We start from the raw sequence: 13,194 nt of genomic DNA, 5'->3' as shown, positions 1-13,194 counted from the left end.
AGGAGCATGCAGAAAGTGAACAGTTGATGAAGATAACATTGATTTGGAAAGTTAGCCCCCCAAAATAGCAGAAACTCTCAAGAATGAAATTCAGTGGCCATCAGTTGGAAAATGGATGAATAAGTTATGGTATATGAATATTATAGAATATTAGTGTTCTATAAGAAACTATAAACAGGATGATTTCAGAGAGGTCTGGAGAGACCAACAGGAACTGATGCTACGTGAAATGAGCAGAACCAGATCATTGTGCATGGCAACAACAAGATTATACAATGATCAATTCTGATGGATGGGGCTCTTTCCAACAGTGAGATGATGAGGCCAGTTCCAATGATCTTGTGGTAAAGAGAGCCATCTATACCCAGAGAGAGGACTGTAGGAACTGAGTGTGGATCACAACATAACATATTCACTTCTTTTGTTGTTGTTTGCTTGAATTTTATTTTTTCTCATTTTTTTTCCTTTTTGATCTGATTTTGCTTGTGCAGCAAGATAATTGTATAAATATATATGCATATATTGGACTACTTGGCATCTGGGGAGGGGATAGAGTGAAGGAGGAGTGAAATTAGAACACAGTTTTGTAAGAGTCAGTGGTGAAAAATTATCCTTGCATATGTTTTAAAAATAAAAAGCTTCAATAAAAAGGAATGGAATTCAAAAGAAAAATAATTTTGATAAGGAAGAGGGGAAGTCACCTGAAGAGAATGATGTTGATCATATAAGGAACTCCTTAATCAACTTGTATTTTAAAAAGACAAAACATAGAAGATAGACATGAGAGCAAGTAACTGAGGAAGAATACAAAAGTATGGTTTTAGTCCTGTAAGAAGTGTCAAAAGTGCTAAAATGTAGAATGAAAGACAGATGCAAAAGTGTGTGTGTGTGTGTGTGTGTGTGTGTGTGTGTGTGTGTGTGTGTGTGTGTGTATTAGCTATTTTGGGGGGAGGGAAAAATAAAATAAAAATGGAGGATGGGACTACTGCTTTGAGTGGTTGACAAGGCTTCTTATTTCTTATTTTGCTTCTCTTTTCTCTGTAGAGAAGTATGACCTTTGGACTAGAAAAAGACAAATTTAGGTAATAGGTAATAGGACAAGAAAGGAGATAGCAGCCAGGTGTGTTTTTTTTTTTTTTTAACTTTTAATGAATTCAAGTCAGGAGGACCAGATAAACTACATATGAGAGTACTGGAACTGATCATTGAACCATTTATTTGAAAGATCATGGGGAAAAGAAGATGAGGTGTTAATGGATTGGGGGAAACAAATGTTATGCAGTTTTTAAAAGGAAGATGTGGGGGCTGCAAGGTCTATTTCAGTAACCTTGGCTTTTTTCTTATGGCAAAATTCAAGACACTTTAAAAATGTGTCATTAAAGTATACAAAAATATTGTGAATATCTAGAAAAGCAAGTCCTGATCACTTTATCAAGAATGGGCAGACCTAAATTTCATTTTTTGTTAAGATTTCTAGATATTTTAAAAGGGGAACGCCAGAGGTGGAATTTATCTAGAACTGCTTAGTAAAACATATTATGCCAGTGGACAAAGTAGAGAGTAATGAGATTAGGACTTCTTAAACTTTTTTCACTAGCAACCCTTTTTATCTAAGAAATTTTTGTGTGACCCTGGGGATATAGGTATGCAAAATAAGTATACAAATCAAACATATGCTGATCATAAATCTTGACTCCCACATTCAGTTACAAGATGGGGTTGTGAATCACAGTTTAAGAAGTTGGGGTGTAGATGATAGTAACTTCGGTGGATTTAGAATGGGATGAATAGCTGGACCCAGAAAATTGTGGTGAAATGTAAGTCCCTGAATACAAAAACTTTTTTTTTTTTGGGGGGGGGAGGGGGAAGTTGGGGGGGGGATTCATTTTCATGTCCCCAGTGTTTAACTTGACATACAGTAGATTAAAAAATGCTTGTTGAAGGAAACAAAGTGGATGCCCACTTATTTGGGAATGGTTAAACAAGTTGTGGTATATTAATGAAATTGAAATATCATTGTGATGTAAGAAACAATGTATATGTTAAAAGACATGAGAAGACAAATGTGAACTGAATCAAAGTTACAAGCAGAACTTGGAAAACTACATGCATAATGACTTCAAAGATGTAAATGAAAAAAACAACATCAACAAAATAATTCTGGTTGAATTTTACTCAATAATAATGACCAAAATGGGCTCCAAAGAAGAGATATAAAAAGCGGCCTGCCCCTGATTCTTTGCAGAGGTAGAGAACTCTGTGTCTGTGTGTATGTGTGTGTATGTGTGTGTATGTATATAAGTAACATCACAGAAAATGGCAAACTTTTCTGATAATGCTGGCTAGTTTTGTCTGTGTTTATTCCCCCTTTGTTTTTCTTCGTTTTAAGATGTCACCCTACAGCATGGTATTGGTCCTATAAGAAGTGTCAGAAATGCTAAAATTTAGAATGAAAGACAAAACCTATCAATAAAAATGTATTTAAATAATTACTGATCTTTTGGTTTGGTGTGAATTTGAATGAAAGCCTGCAATGGAATGTCAAAGGATTTTGTACTGAACTCTGTTTTGTTCAATAATTGGAATAAAGACCTAGATATGCCCTTATCCAAACCAAAATTGACACAAAGCTGGGAAGAAGAGGTAATGTGATTGGTAGATCTGCACAGGTAAAACTATTGACCTAAATCTAATAAGCCTTACTCTGAACTGCTAGAATAAAATAGGCCCCCCTTTCATGAACAAATTCACCACTAACAAAATGATTATGACCATGGAATTTAAAATTCAACAAGTATTTGTGATGTATCTCCTTTGTGTAGGACATTGTCATAACATTAGTGAAGATACAATGTTGAGAACCTGGTCCCTGCCCTCATGAGACTCATGGTAGGATAAGATAAACCCAGATAATTATAATGCCTGAATTAGAGAGGATAGAGGACCTGAGGGAAATGATCAGGGAAGTGTTGTGGAAGAAATGGCATTTTGCAGACAGCTGGATTTGGAACTGGAAGATTCAAGTTTGAACAATGACTTTGTCACTTTCATTTAGGTACTGTTATTTCACCTTCATGGGCTGGAGCTTCCTCATCTGGAAAATGGGAAAAGGGGTGGAGGGGAGAGGAAACTTCCCTAGATTATCTCTATTCCTTCCAGCTCTAAATCCTATTGGTAACTGGACAGCCCCACACAAGGCATTAAAAGAGTTGTAAGAAAGGATGGCAGCACATATATAACCTATATTAAAATGTTTAGCATCTTAGGAAGGAGGAAGAAGATTTGGAACTCAAAATTTTACCCCAAAAAGTGTTTAAAATTGTTTTTACATATAATTGGAAAAAATAAAATAAAATTTTAAAAAGAAGAAAGTATGACCCTATAAAGGCTCCCACAGAACTGTAGCCCAATTATAAATATAGCCATATATTTCTCTGTTCTCTGGTAATTACCACCAAAAAATTCAGTCTCTTCATTGTAATCTCTTCAATGGATCCCAGTTTCTGGCTATGGTAAAGCCATGCCTGTGTGGAAGTTCCTATGGGAGTTTCCTGAGGGAAATGTATATCTTCTCGTGAAATCCCAGTAAGCTACCTTTCTCTGAAAGGACAATCTCACCCCCCAAAAGTGATCATCCAGCTTTTACTTAAAAGCCCTCTCTGAAGGAAATCCATTATCCTAATACAGTCCATTCCACCTTTGGAGAGTTCTCACTGTTATGAAGGCTTCTATGTAACTTCTATCTATTGCTATTGGGGACCAAGCAGAACAAATTGAATCCATCTTCTATATGAAGACAGCAGTAATGTCTCTTCTGATTTCTCCAGGCTCCTTCCACTGATCTTCATATGGTGTGGTCTCTGGTCCTTTCCCACTATTCTGCTAACCAGGTCAAAGGAAGGGATAGTGGATTTTATAAAAGTAGGTGTATGTTGACAACAATCATTACCATAGTCCAAGGCATTTAAGAGAGGCTTCCCCCATTCCTGACCTGTGACCATGGTTACAAAGGGATAGCACTGATATTGACAATATAAAATATACCCATATTATAGCATTTTAGCCACAATCACCTTTGCTTTATAAGCAAGTGCTAGTCTTTTATTTTCTCTGCCATATCATCTTTGTTTAAGGTTATTAGACATATGAGAAATAAAGAAATAATAAAAGGAAGGAATGATGATCAACTATGAAAAACTTGGTTCTTCTCAGTAGTTCAGTGATCCAAGGCAATCCCAATAGACTTTGGGTAGAAAATGTCATCTGCATCCTGAAAAAGAACTATGGAGATTGAATGTAAATACCATGTTCACTTTTTTTCTGTTTTTTTTTCTCCCATGATTTTTCTTTTCTGATTTTTCTCTCTCAATTTGATCCATAAAGCAATGTGTATTTTAAAAAATACGTACATACATACATTAAAAAGTGTACATAAAAAAATAAAAGGAAGGAAAGAAGAGAGGAGGGGGTGGGAAGAAACATTCCACAAATCAAGTCTTGCCTTATGACTTGCTCCAAGTAAAAGTATACTTCCCAACTGTAAAAGTGCTTAAAAGTTTGATCCTTTATATGGAGCTACTCATGTGACTAAGTTGATTATATTTTAAAAGGAATCTTCTAAAACATAATTCATAATTTAAGTCTGGTTACATTGATTGTTCTATCTGGAGTCTTAGAGACTGAAAGGTGAGGAAGCAAATAAAAGGGATACTTGTATTCTGGATAAACTGCAAGAGTGATTGACTTCAAGAATATCTACCCAGAGAAAAAAATGCCATTGAAAGCCCTGGGCTGGCTGACTCTAAGGATAAGGTATGGAAGAAGAGGTTAGGTCACAGGTGAGGAATGGGGGAAGCCTCTCTTAAATGCTTTGGACTATGGTAATGAGGAACTAAGAACTAAGTCTCAAAATAGGGCAGCTAGGTGAAAGAAACTTGGTGCAATGAAAAAGCAGGGGCTTGTAAGCCAGAGAGCCCAGTTCCCAACCATGGCATGGTTATTTATTCCTTATTCCTCTTTGGGATGATGACTGCAATTCTCTGAGCCTCAGTTTCCTGGTCTATAAAATGAGAAATTTGGATCCAAGAATCTCTAAGGTTCTTTCCAGTTCTATTTCTATAGTTTTACCGGTATTGTGTTGGTAAAAAAAAAAAAAAAAATACAGGAAAGGAAGGAAAAATCTCTGTCTTTTTCTGAAGTTTGTTCTTCACCCCAAAAGACAGTCCAGTTGTCCTGAAGAAGTGATATTTGGCAACTTGCAGAGGACAACCTGAATGACTAGAGGAAAAAAAGATCAATGATATCAAAGACGATATTATGGGCCTGGCACCCTACCTCTTCCTAAAATAATGATTATTTCCCAATAAGCGATTTATTATTCTTTGACTCCAAAAGGTAGACCCCAAAATAGTGAAGAGTCGGCTAGATTTTAGGGATTATCTAATCCAATGACTTCATTTGACAGATTTGACAGATAAGGAAACTAAAACGGAGAAAAGTGATTTGTCTAAGGATATACAGATAAGAGTCTGTGTGGCACAAGAGATAAAATGTTGGGGTTGGCATCAAGTAGACCTCAGATGCTAATTAACTATGTGACTCTAGGCAAATCTCTTAATCTCTCTGCACCTTAGTTTTCTTATCCATGATATGGGAACAACAATAGCACAAGTTTACTGAGGGAATCAAAAGATGTAATTTATGTAAAGCGCTTAGTGAACTTAAAAGTGCTTTATATATGTCAGCTAAAACAGCTAAGTAAAATAGATGTAGGAGTTTATCACCAATATTCTGACTCCAGAGGCAGTAAGAGTATCTTTTCCATACCTTCTCCCATACTCTATTCAATTTAATGTTCACTTTGTTTCTTCTACCCCCAGCTAAAACAATCTCTGGATATTTTTAAATCCATTTGAAAGGAATGGTTAAAGGGATCACATGTGATCATGCAATCCTCCGAGTTATTTCTGATGTTTAGATTTCTCTAAACTCTCATAGAAAAGTCATGCAATAATCTTTTCAGACAAAATACTTAGCCAAATGCCCTGGATCTAACTCTAGTATTATAACTTTGTTTATTAAACTAAATGACCTCTAAGGGTCCTTCCAGGTTCAAATCTATGCTCTTTGAATGAGTGTTCTTTCCAATGCTTTAGGTGGTAAGTAGCAGCTAGAATGATAATGGCTAGCATTTATATATCACTTTAAGCAAAGCAATTTACAAGTATTGTCTAAGTTGATCCTCGTAATAATCTTGGGAAGTAGATGTTATAATATCCTCATTTTATAAGATGAGGAAACTAAGGCAGAGGTTAAGTGAACTTGAGCAGAATCTTTTTTCCCTCTCACAAACATGCATATTTTTATTTAATGGCATAGGAAGAACAGTAAATACAAAGCATCACTTCCCCCCCTCCAAAAAAAAATGAGTGTTAATTTATATTTAAGTTGTAATTCATTGAAATACTTAGGTCATTCAGCCAATAAAATTTTGAGGCAAGTTTTGAATTCACAACTTCCTGACTCCACTGGATCACTGATTACAAGTAGTACTGGGACACTTGCTTTCCAATATTGTGTTACAATTTATGCAAATATTTTATTTCCCTTCCCTTCTGAGCTCCTTGTTTTATTCTTCGTTATACTCCTTAACATTGTCTAGTAGAGGGCTTCTTAAACTTTTTCCACTAGTGACCTCTTTTTGCCAGAGAAATTTTTACATGACCCTGAGTATGTATGTCTATAAAATAGGCATACAAATCAAACATTTACTGATAATAAATCACAAAGAAATTTATTTTAAACAATTCTTAGATATAAATATAATTTTATTGTTTATTAAAAATAAAAGCAAATTTTCATACTAATGAAATGGTTGTACTTGTTTATTTTTATATAAAGAATTAAATCTTGATGGAATATTTGGTACCTTTTACTGTTGCCAAATATCTCCCAACCCCTACAATTCAGTTATGCAACCCCATATGGGGAGCCAACACCATAATTTAAAAAACTTCACTCTAAAAATAAAAAAGCTTCATTCTAGTAAAATATGAGGTACTGAATTTAGAATGAGGAATGGATTCCAATGATTCTGCCTGTTATTCATCCAAGTTAATGACCCTGGTCATGTCACTTCAATTTGGTGCTCAATTTCCGATGTGGAAAATGAAAACGTATTCCATTGATGCTCTCTACAGATGCTTCCACCTCTAAATCTTATGATTTCAGTGAATTCAATCAAATCAACTCCAATACTTCTGTAGTTTGCTTGTTTAGCCACTGGATGGTAGTCATGCCATGGTTTGGGAACTAACCTTTTCTCCCTTCACAGATTTATTGTCTTGCAAAGACAAAATAACTGTTTCTTAATTAGGCCTAAAACTTTATTAACCAAAAATATAGCTTACAGCAAATGTCTTGCTTTTGTATTTGTATACCCAGAGTTTAGCACAGTGCTTGGCACTTTATAGTAAACACAAATAAGTCCTCCCTCTTTCTTTTCCTCTCTTTGCTTTCTTCCTGCCTGCCTTCCTTCCTTCTTTTCTTTCTTCCTTCCTGTCTTCTTTTCTTTCTTCCTTCCTCCCTCTCTCCTTTTCTCCCAGAAAGACATGGGTTTGAATCTCACGCCGACAATTATTGTTGTATTGAAGGAAGGAGATGAGTTTCCATCTGTAAAAGGCAAAGTGGTAGTACTTATTTCACAGAATTGTCACGAAGATTAAATGAAATAATATATGTAAAGTACTTCTATATAAATGTCAACTATGATTATATTAATAAAATAACCATACTCCCTATTATTTTGTATATGAGAATTAATTACCTCCTTTCTAAGGTAGTTAATTAACTTTAATATCTTTAGAATTCTAAATTTACAAAGAATATTCCTTATAACAATCCTGTGCATTAAAAGTGCAAGCATTATATAAGTATTATACCCTTTTAAAGATGAGATAACGTACACATAGCACTTTGTTACCCTTAAAGTTATATAAATGCTGGCTATTTTCTTACAAATACAGCCCAAGTAAGAATCAGGATCCTAACTCCTACTTTCATTGAATAGGTGCTTGGCTACATCAGAGCTCTAGTTCTCAGAGCTCTAGGAGAATAACTGAGGGATCAGAGATAATCCTCCAATGCCACTGACTCAAGTCCCCATAAGTGTGCTTCTTTCTAAGAATGTTGGTTAAGAACCAATTTAGTCCGGCCTAAGTGGCCTTTAGAAATGCTACTTCCTACATAATAAAAATACTAAGGATGGATACAAAGCATTTCCCCAGATGTCTGTGACATATTCTCCCACAAGGATAGAGTTGAAGGAACAGTGGTCTCAAGCTTAGAAACTACAAAAGAGTAGTAAAGAAATAACTCCTGGAAGTCCTCTTCTCTCATTTGTGAGGTGCCCCAAAAGTTTCTCTTTTGAATGATGTAATTTCTTTTCAGGGCTCCTTGTAAATCAAAGTCCAGTTTATCCTTGGTTCCTGATGGGGCTCTACCATTAGTTGCAGCTGTTCTAGGGGAACAATATGAAAATAACTATAACAATGAGGACACAGGAATTCCAAAATCCAAGAGAGTCTTTAAAATCTCACAGTTCTCTTTTAGGCAAAGGAAGACCAGAGAGATGGGAGAATGGAAAGGAGACCTGGTCAAGTTCAAGGCCAAAGCTAAGGCTTCTCCTTTCCTTCTTTTCAGGAATGTCCTGGAAATTTTCTGGAAATCAATCCCTTTTCGACTTGCTTAATAATTTATAAATGATTTCTGGAAAGTGGCCAATTTTCTTTTTGTCTACTGAAGTCTATTGTACATTCGGGTATAATATCATTACAATCCAGAAGTCTTTTAGCACAGTCTAAGGACCTACAAATGACTGATCGAGTCAAATGTTTGAAGTCAGTTTCATCTGATTTCAAGTGCATCATTTTTCATTACAAGATCTTTGTTGTCTCCTTGGAATCAAAGGGATTTGTGGTATGTTTCTAAAGATCAGATATTTCAGAGATATTTTATTAATATTTGCACTCTTTCTTCTAAGTGTAACAACTTGTCTAGAAATTAATATCTTTAAGAAGCAGCATTGTAACTCTTTCTTAACTAATTGATACTTCTTCTCTTTCGGCTCTTTTCAACCTCAACAGACTAGCCAACTCTGCCCTTTTGCTGAACTAAAACATAAACCATGGCCACTCTCTTGCTTCCTGTTTGTCCATCTGACTATTTGGCCCAAATGGAAGAACAGTTTCTCTAGGACTGAATAATAGGTCTAGCCCCAAAGAATTCTACTCGTGGGAGTTTTTTCCTGGGCTTGTTCCCAAGCCAGCAGGGACTTTGCTTAGGAGTTTCAATTTCATTTGAAAGTCAACAAGCATCCTGGTTTCCTATATAACCTCTTTTGCATTTAATAAAAAGAAGAATAAAGGGGAGAAAGGAGAAAGGGAGAGGGAGAAAAAGAAGGAGGAGAGGAAGAAAGAGAGGGAGGAGAAAAGAAGAAGATTAAGTATTACTGTATAGAGAACATTGCACATAGAGTGTAAGTTTCTTAAGGACAGGGCTTGTTTTTTGCTTTTCTCTGAATCGTCAGCATTGAATAGTACCCATCACATGGCAAACACTTAATATAAATACTTATTGACTGGCTAACTAAAACACTGCTTAGAGTGTGTTTTCTGACCACAAAGTAATTGTAGTTTTACCATGGATTCATGGCTCAGAATTTCCAAGCAAAATTAATTATGCAAATTAGATTAAAAAGGTCATGCTAAGCCCATTTAAAAGAAAATTTGTAAAACACAAGAAAAGTGTTATCTTACGACATCATAGATGTAGGCATTCTTCATGAGGAAATTCCCCCTACCAGTTCAGATAGGCAATTTCTGTTCTCACTTTCAAAATGAAGTTAAATGATTTGTCACAGAGATAGCATGTGCTAAGGGCAGGGACTGAACTCACAGCTTCCTGATTCTAAGGCAAGGTCTTTGCTCTCTTCACACCTCTCTATTACCACAGAAGGTTTTTTATTATAGAGAGGCACAGTGGTATTTGACAGAGGTGATGACATGGAAAGAACACTAGACTTGGGTTCTATTATTAAGTAATTCTATGACCCTGGGCATGAAAAGATCTCAAAATCACATCTGTAAAATGGAACTAACACACTATCTTTAGTTTTCAGGATTGCTGTCAAAATCAAATGAACTGATGTCAGATCCTCTGTAAATCTACAACACTATATAAATGCAATTCTTATTATCAATATGTTATTCCCCTAATGAATAAAAAAAATTCAGTGGTTTCCACTCAGTACAGGGTAAATCATTCACTGAACTGAAATCAATTATTTATTATTGAACTCTGTAGTCTCCTAGTAAAGATTTCCCCCTTTTTTACTCCAAACTATCTTTCAAATCTTATCTCTCACTGCCCTTCAACATGAACCTGCCACTCTGGTCAGGCTGGTTCATCTGAACAAGCCTTATTTGCACTTCAATATGTCTGCTTATGATGCACCCCTCTATCTTGAAGAAGACACATTCTCTTTCTCTATTCTATTTTCTGATTAAATTTCGCTCATACTTCAAGACCCATCATAATTCTTGCTTTTTGTGTGAGGATATGCCAAAAAATTTTAAGTCATCTCTCTTTCTAGTGAATTTCTAGCCAGTAATATTTAGTAATCAATCATGTACTTCATAGAAGTTTTCAGTTAAAAAAGATCTTAAAGACCATCTAATCAATATCCAAAAAATTGTCCTCAAACTTTACAGCCTATGAGTAACCTAAATTAGTCTCCCTATAATTTTTACTCACTACTCCTAAGGCTGCATTTTGTGGCTAAACAGGCTATGACTAATTCTTGTTCCACATCACAGCCTTTGAGGTACTTGAAGATTACTATCATGTTCCCCTGATCTACTAGGCAACATATTGTCTATTATAGAAAAAACATTTTTTTTTGTAAAATAATGATACCTTAGATGAAAGTAGAATCCAAGGACTGGATTACTAAGAGATCGTCTAGCCTACCAATTCTTAAAGTGTAGATTTACAAAGGATAGATTTACAAAGTCAAAACTGTTTCCATAATAATACTGTGAAGTTATTTATTGTAATTGTCCTTCCTTTTCTAACTACATATTTGCATAAGGTTTGATTTTCCTTGGAATACTTCATCCACAACAACAAAGTGAAACATTAAATACAGAAGCATGTAGAAGAATCCAGCTTTTATTAAGCCAGACATTAAAAGTAATTTGCAAAAATATGTAAAACACCGCCACTCTCCTGGCTTAATTTTTTTTGTTTTGGAAAATTGTTATTTTTCCTTAAAAGTTACGTTTTTATGCTAACATGTGATGGTTTTGTTGTTGTTATTTGAAATGAAAACATCTAAATATATCATCAATTTAAATTTTGGATATGATAAATTTTTATATAATCCACAGAAATAAAAAGCTCTTAAGGAAGGCGTACTCAATAAATTTTAGGGGCATAAAGGATCTCTGAAACCAGAACAGGTGTGCTGTTGCCCAATCTTCTGCACCCTGTCCAGGTGATTATAAAAAGAGAATATATCAGGACTCTGATTGCCCCTTCTGGAGACAGGTATCTGAAGCAAAGCAGTTACTAGAACACACAAGTAAAAAATCTTGTCTTGTTAAAGATCTCTAGAAGGTTCTGCATACCCTTTTTGTAACTCATTTCAGAGTCTAAGAACCCTCACTAGTACAGAGTTCTTCCTTAAAGCTGTTCTAATTGTCTCATGCCATTGTTCTTTTTTCCATAAGCAGGACTTCTTTTCCTACAAAGTTCCTCTAGGGTATGGTCTAATTTTCATACTTTGGATTGCCTTCAAGTGCCTAACTTTGTTATGAACACAACAATCATTCAAAATATTTGTTGTTTTAAAAGGAAAATATCTTTGGTACATTATCTTATGTACAAAGACTAGTAATTTCTTTCTAAATCTGATTTCTCTTATGCAGCAAGATAACTGTATAAACATGTATACATATATTGTATTTAACATATACTTTAACATTTTTAACATGTATGGGACTATCTGCCATCTAGGGCAGGGGGTGGAGGGAAGGAGGGGAAAAGTTGGAACAGAAGTTTTTGCAAGGGTTAGTGTTGAAAAAATTACCCATGCATATGTTTTGTCAATAAAAAACTATTTTAAAAAGACTGGTAATTAGAAACTAATATTTAAAATTTTTAAAATAGAATGTTGTACTCCTACCAGGAAAAATAGTTGACTTTTTATCATGCATATATTTACATTACATAGAATGGAATAGTGAACTGAATGTTGGGGCAAGTTCAGAAAAGACCTGGATTCAAATTCTGACTGACAGACACTAGCAATGTGACTCTGGGCAAATCTTATCCTCTCAGCATCAGTTTCTCCATATGTAAAATAATAATATTTGTGGTAACTATCTCCAAGGGATGTTGTAAAGTGCAAATAATACCATGAATGTAGGAGGCATGACAGTCCATAAGATCTGAATTTGAAGCTCTCTGACTCTGTGTGACCTTTGTTTTCTGTGCTCCAGTTTTCTCAACTACAAAATGAAGAGGTTTAACTAGATGATCTTTTCCAATTTTATATTTGTAATCTTATAACAAATGCATATTTTGAGGTATTATATAAACGTTGTTATGTAACATGGATAGTTGTCAAGCTTGGAGTATGGAAGACCTGAATTTGAATCTTACTTCAGACACAAGTAAGATAACTAAGTATGTCAATTAACCTCTCTCAACCTGTTTTCTCCACAATAAAATGAGGGAATTGGACCCAATGGCCTCTAAAGGTCACTTTTGTTCTTAATCTGAGATCCTAATGAAATGATTAATTGCTAAAAGTTTGCAAATTCATTTTCATTTTTGTGGTCCTGGGAGGTAGGTGCTGCTGTTAGCATTCCTATTTTGCAGATTTGGAAACTGAAGTTGAAAGAAAATGATTTGTTCAGAGTCACACAAGGCAATAATGCCTGAGGTAGGATTTGAATTCAGGGCCTCCTAAGTCTAACTATAGCTCTTTCCTTTAGAAGGACTGAAAGATTTGTAATATGTATGTGAGATCTGTGAGGAATCTTGGGTTTTACACTTGACAAAACTGAGATAAGGAATTAAAATTCCTTGTTCTTTTTCTTGTGCCCACTAGCAGCAGACGATGTTCTAGAT

The sequence above is a fragment of the Antechinus flavipes genome, chromosome 1, assembly GCF_016432865.1.
Source record: "Antechinus flavipes isolate AdamAnt ecotype Samford, QLD, Australia chromosome 1, AdamAnt_v2, whole genome shotgun sequence".
NCBI classification, from domain to species: domain Eukaryota; kingdom Metazoa; phylum Chordata; class Mammalia; order Dasyuromorphia; family Dasyuridae; genus Antechinus; species Antechinus flavipes.
The sequence above is the reverse complement of the archived record's forward strand: the minus strand, read 5'-3'. Positions refer to the sequence as shown.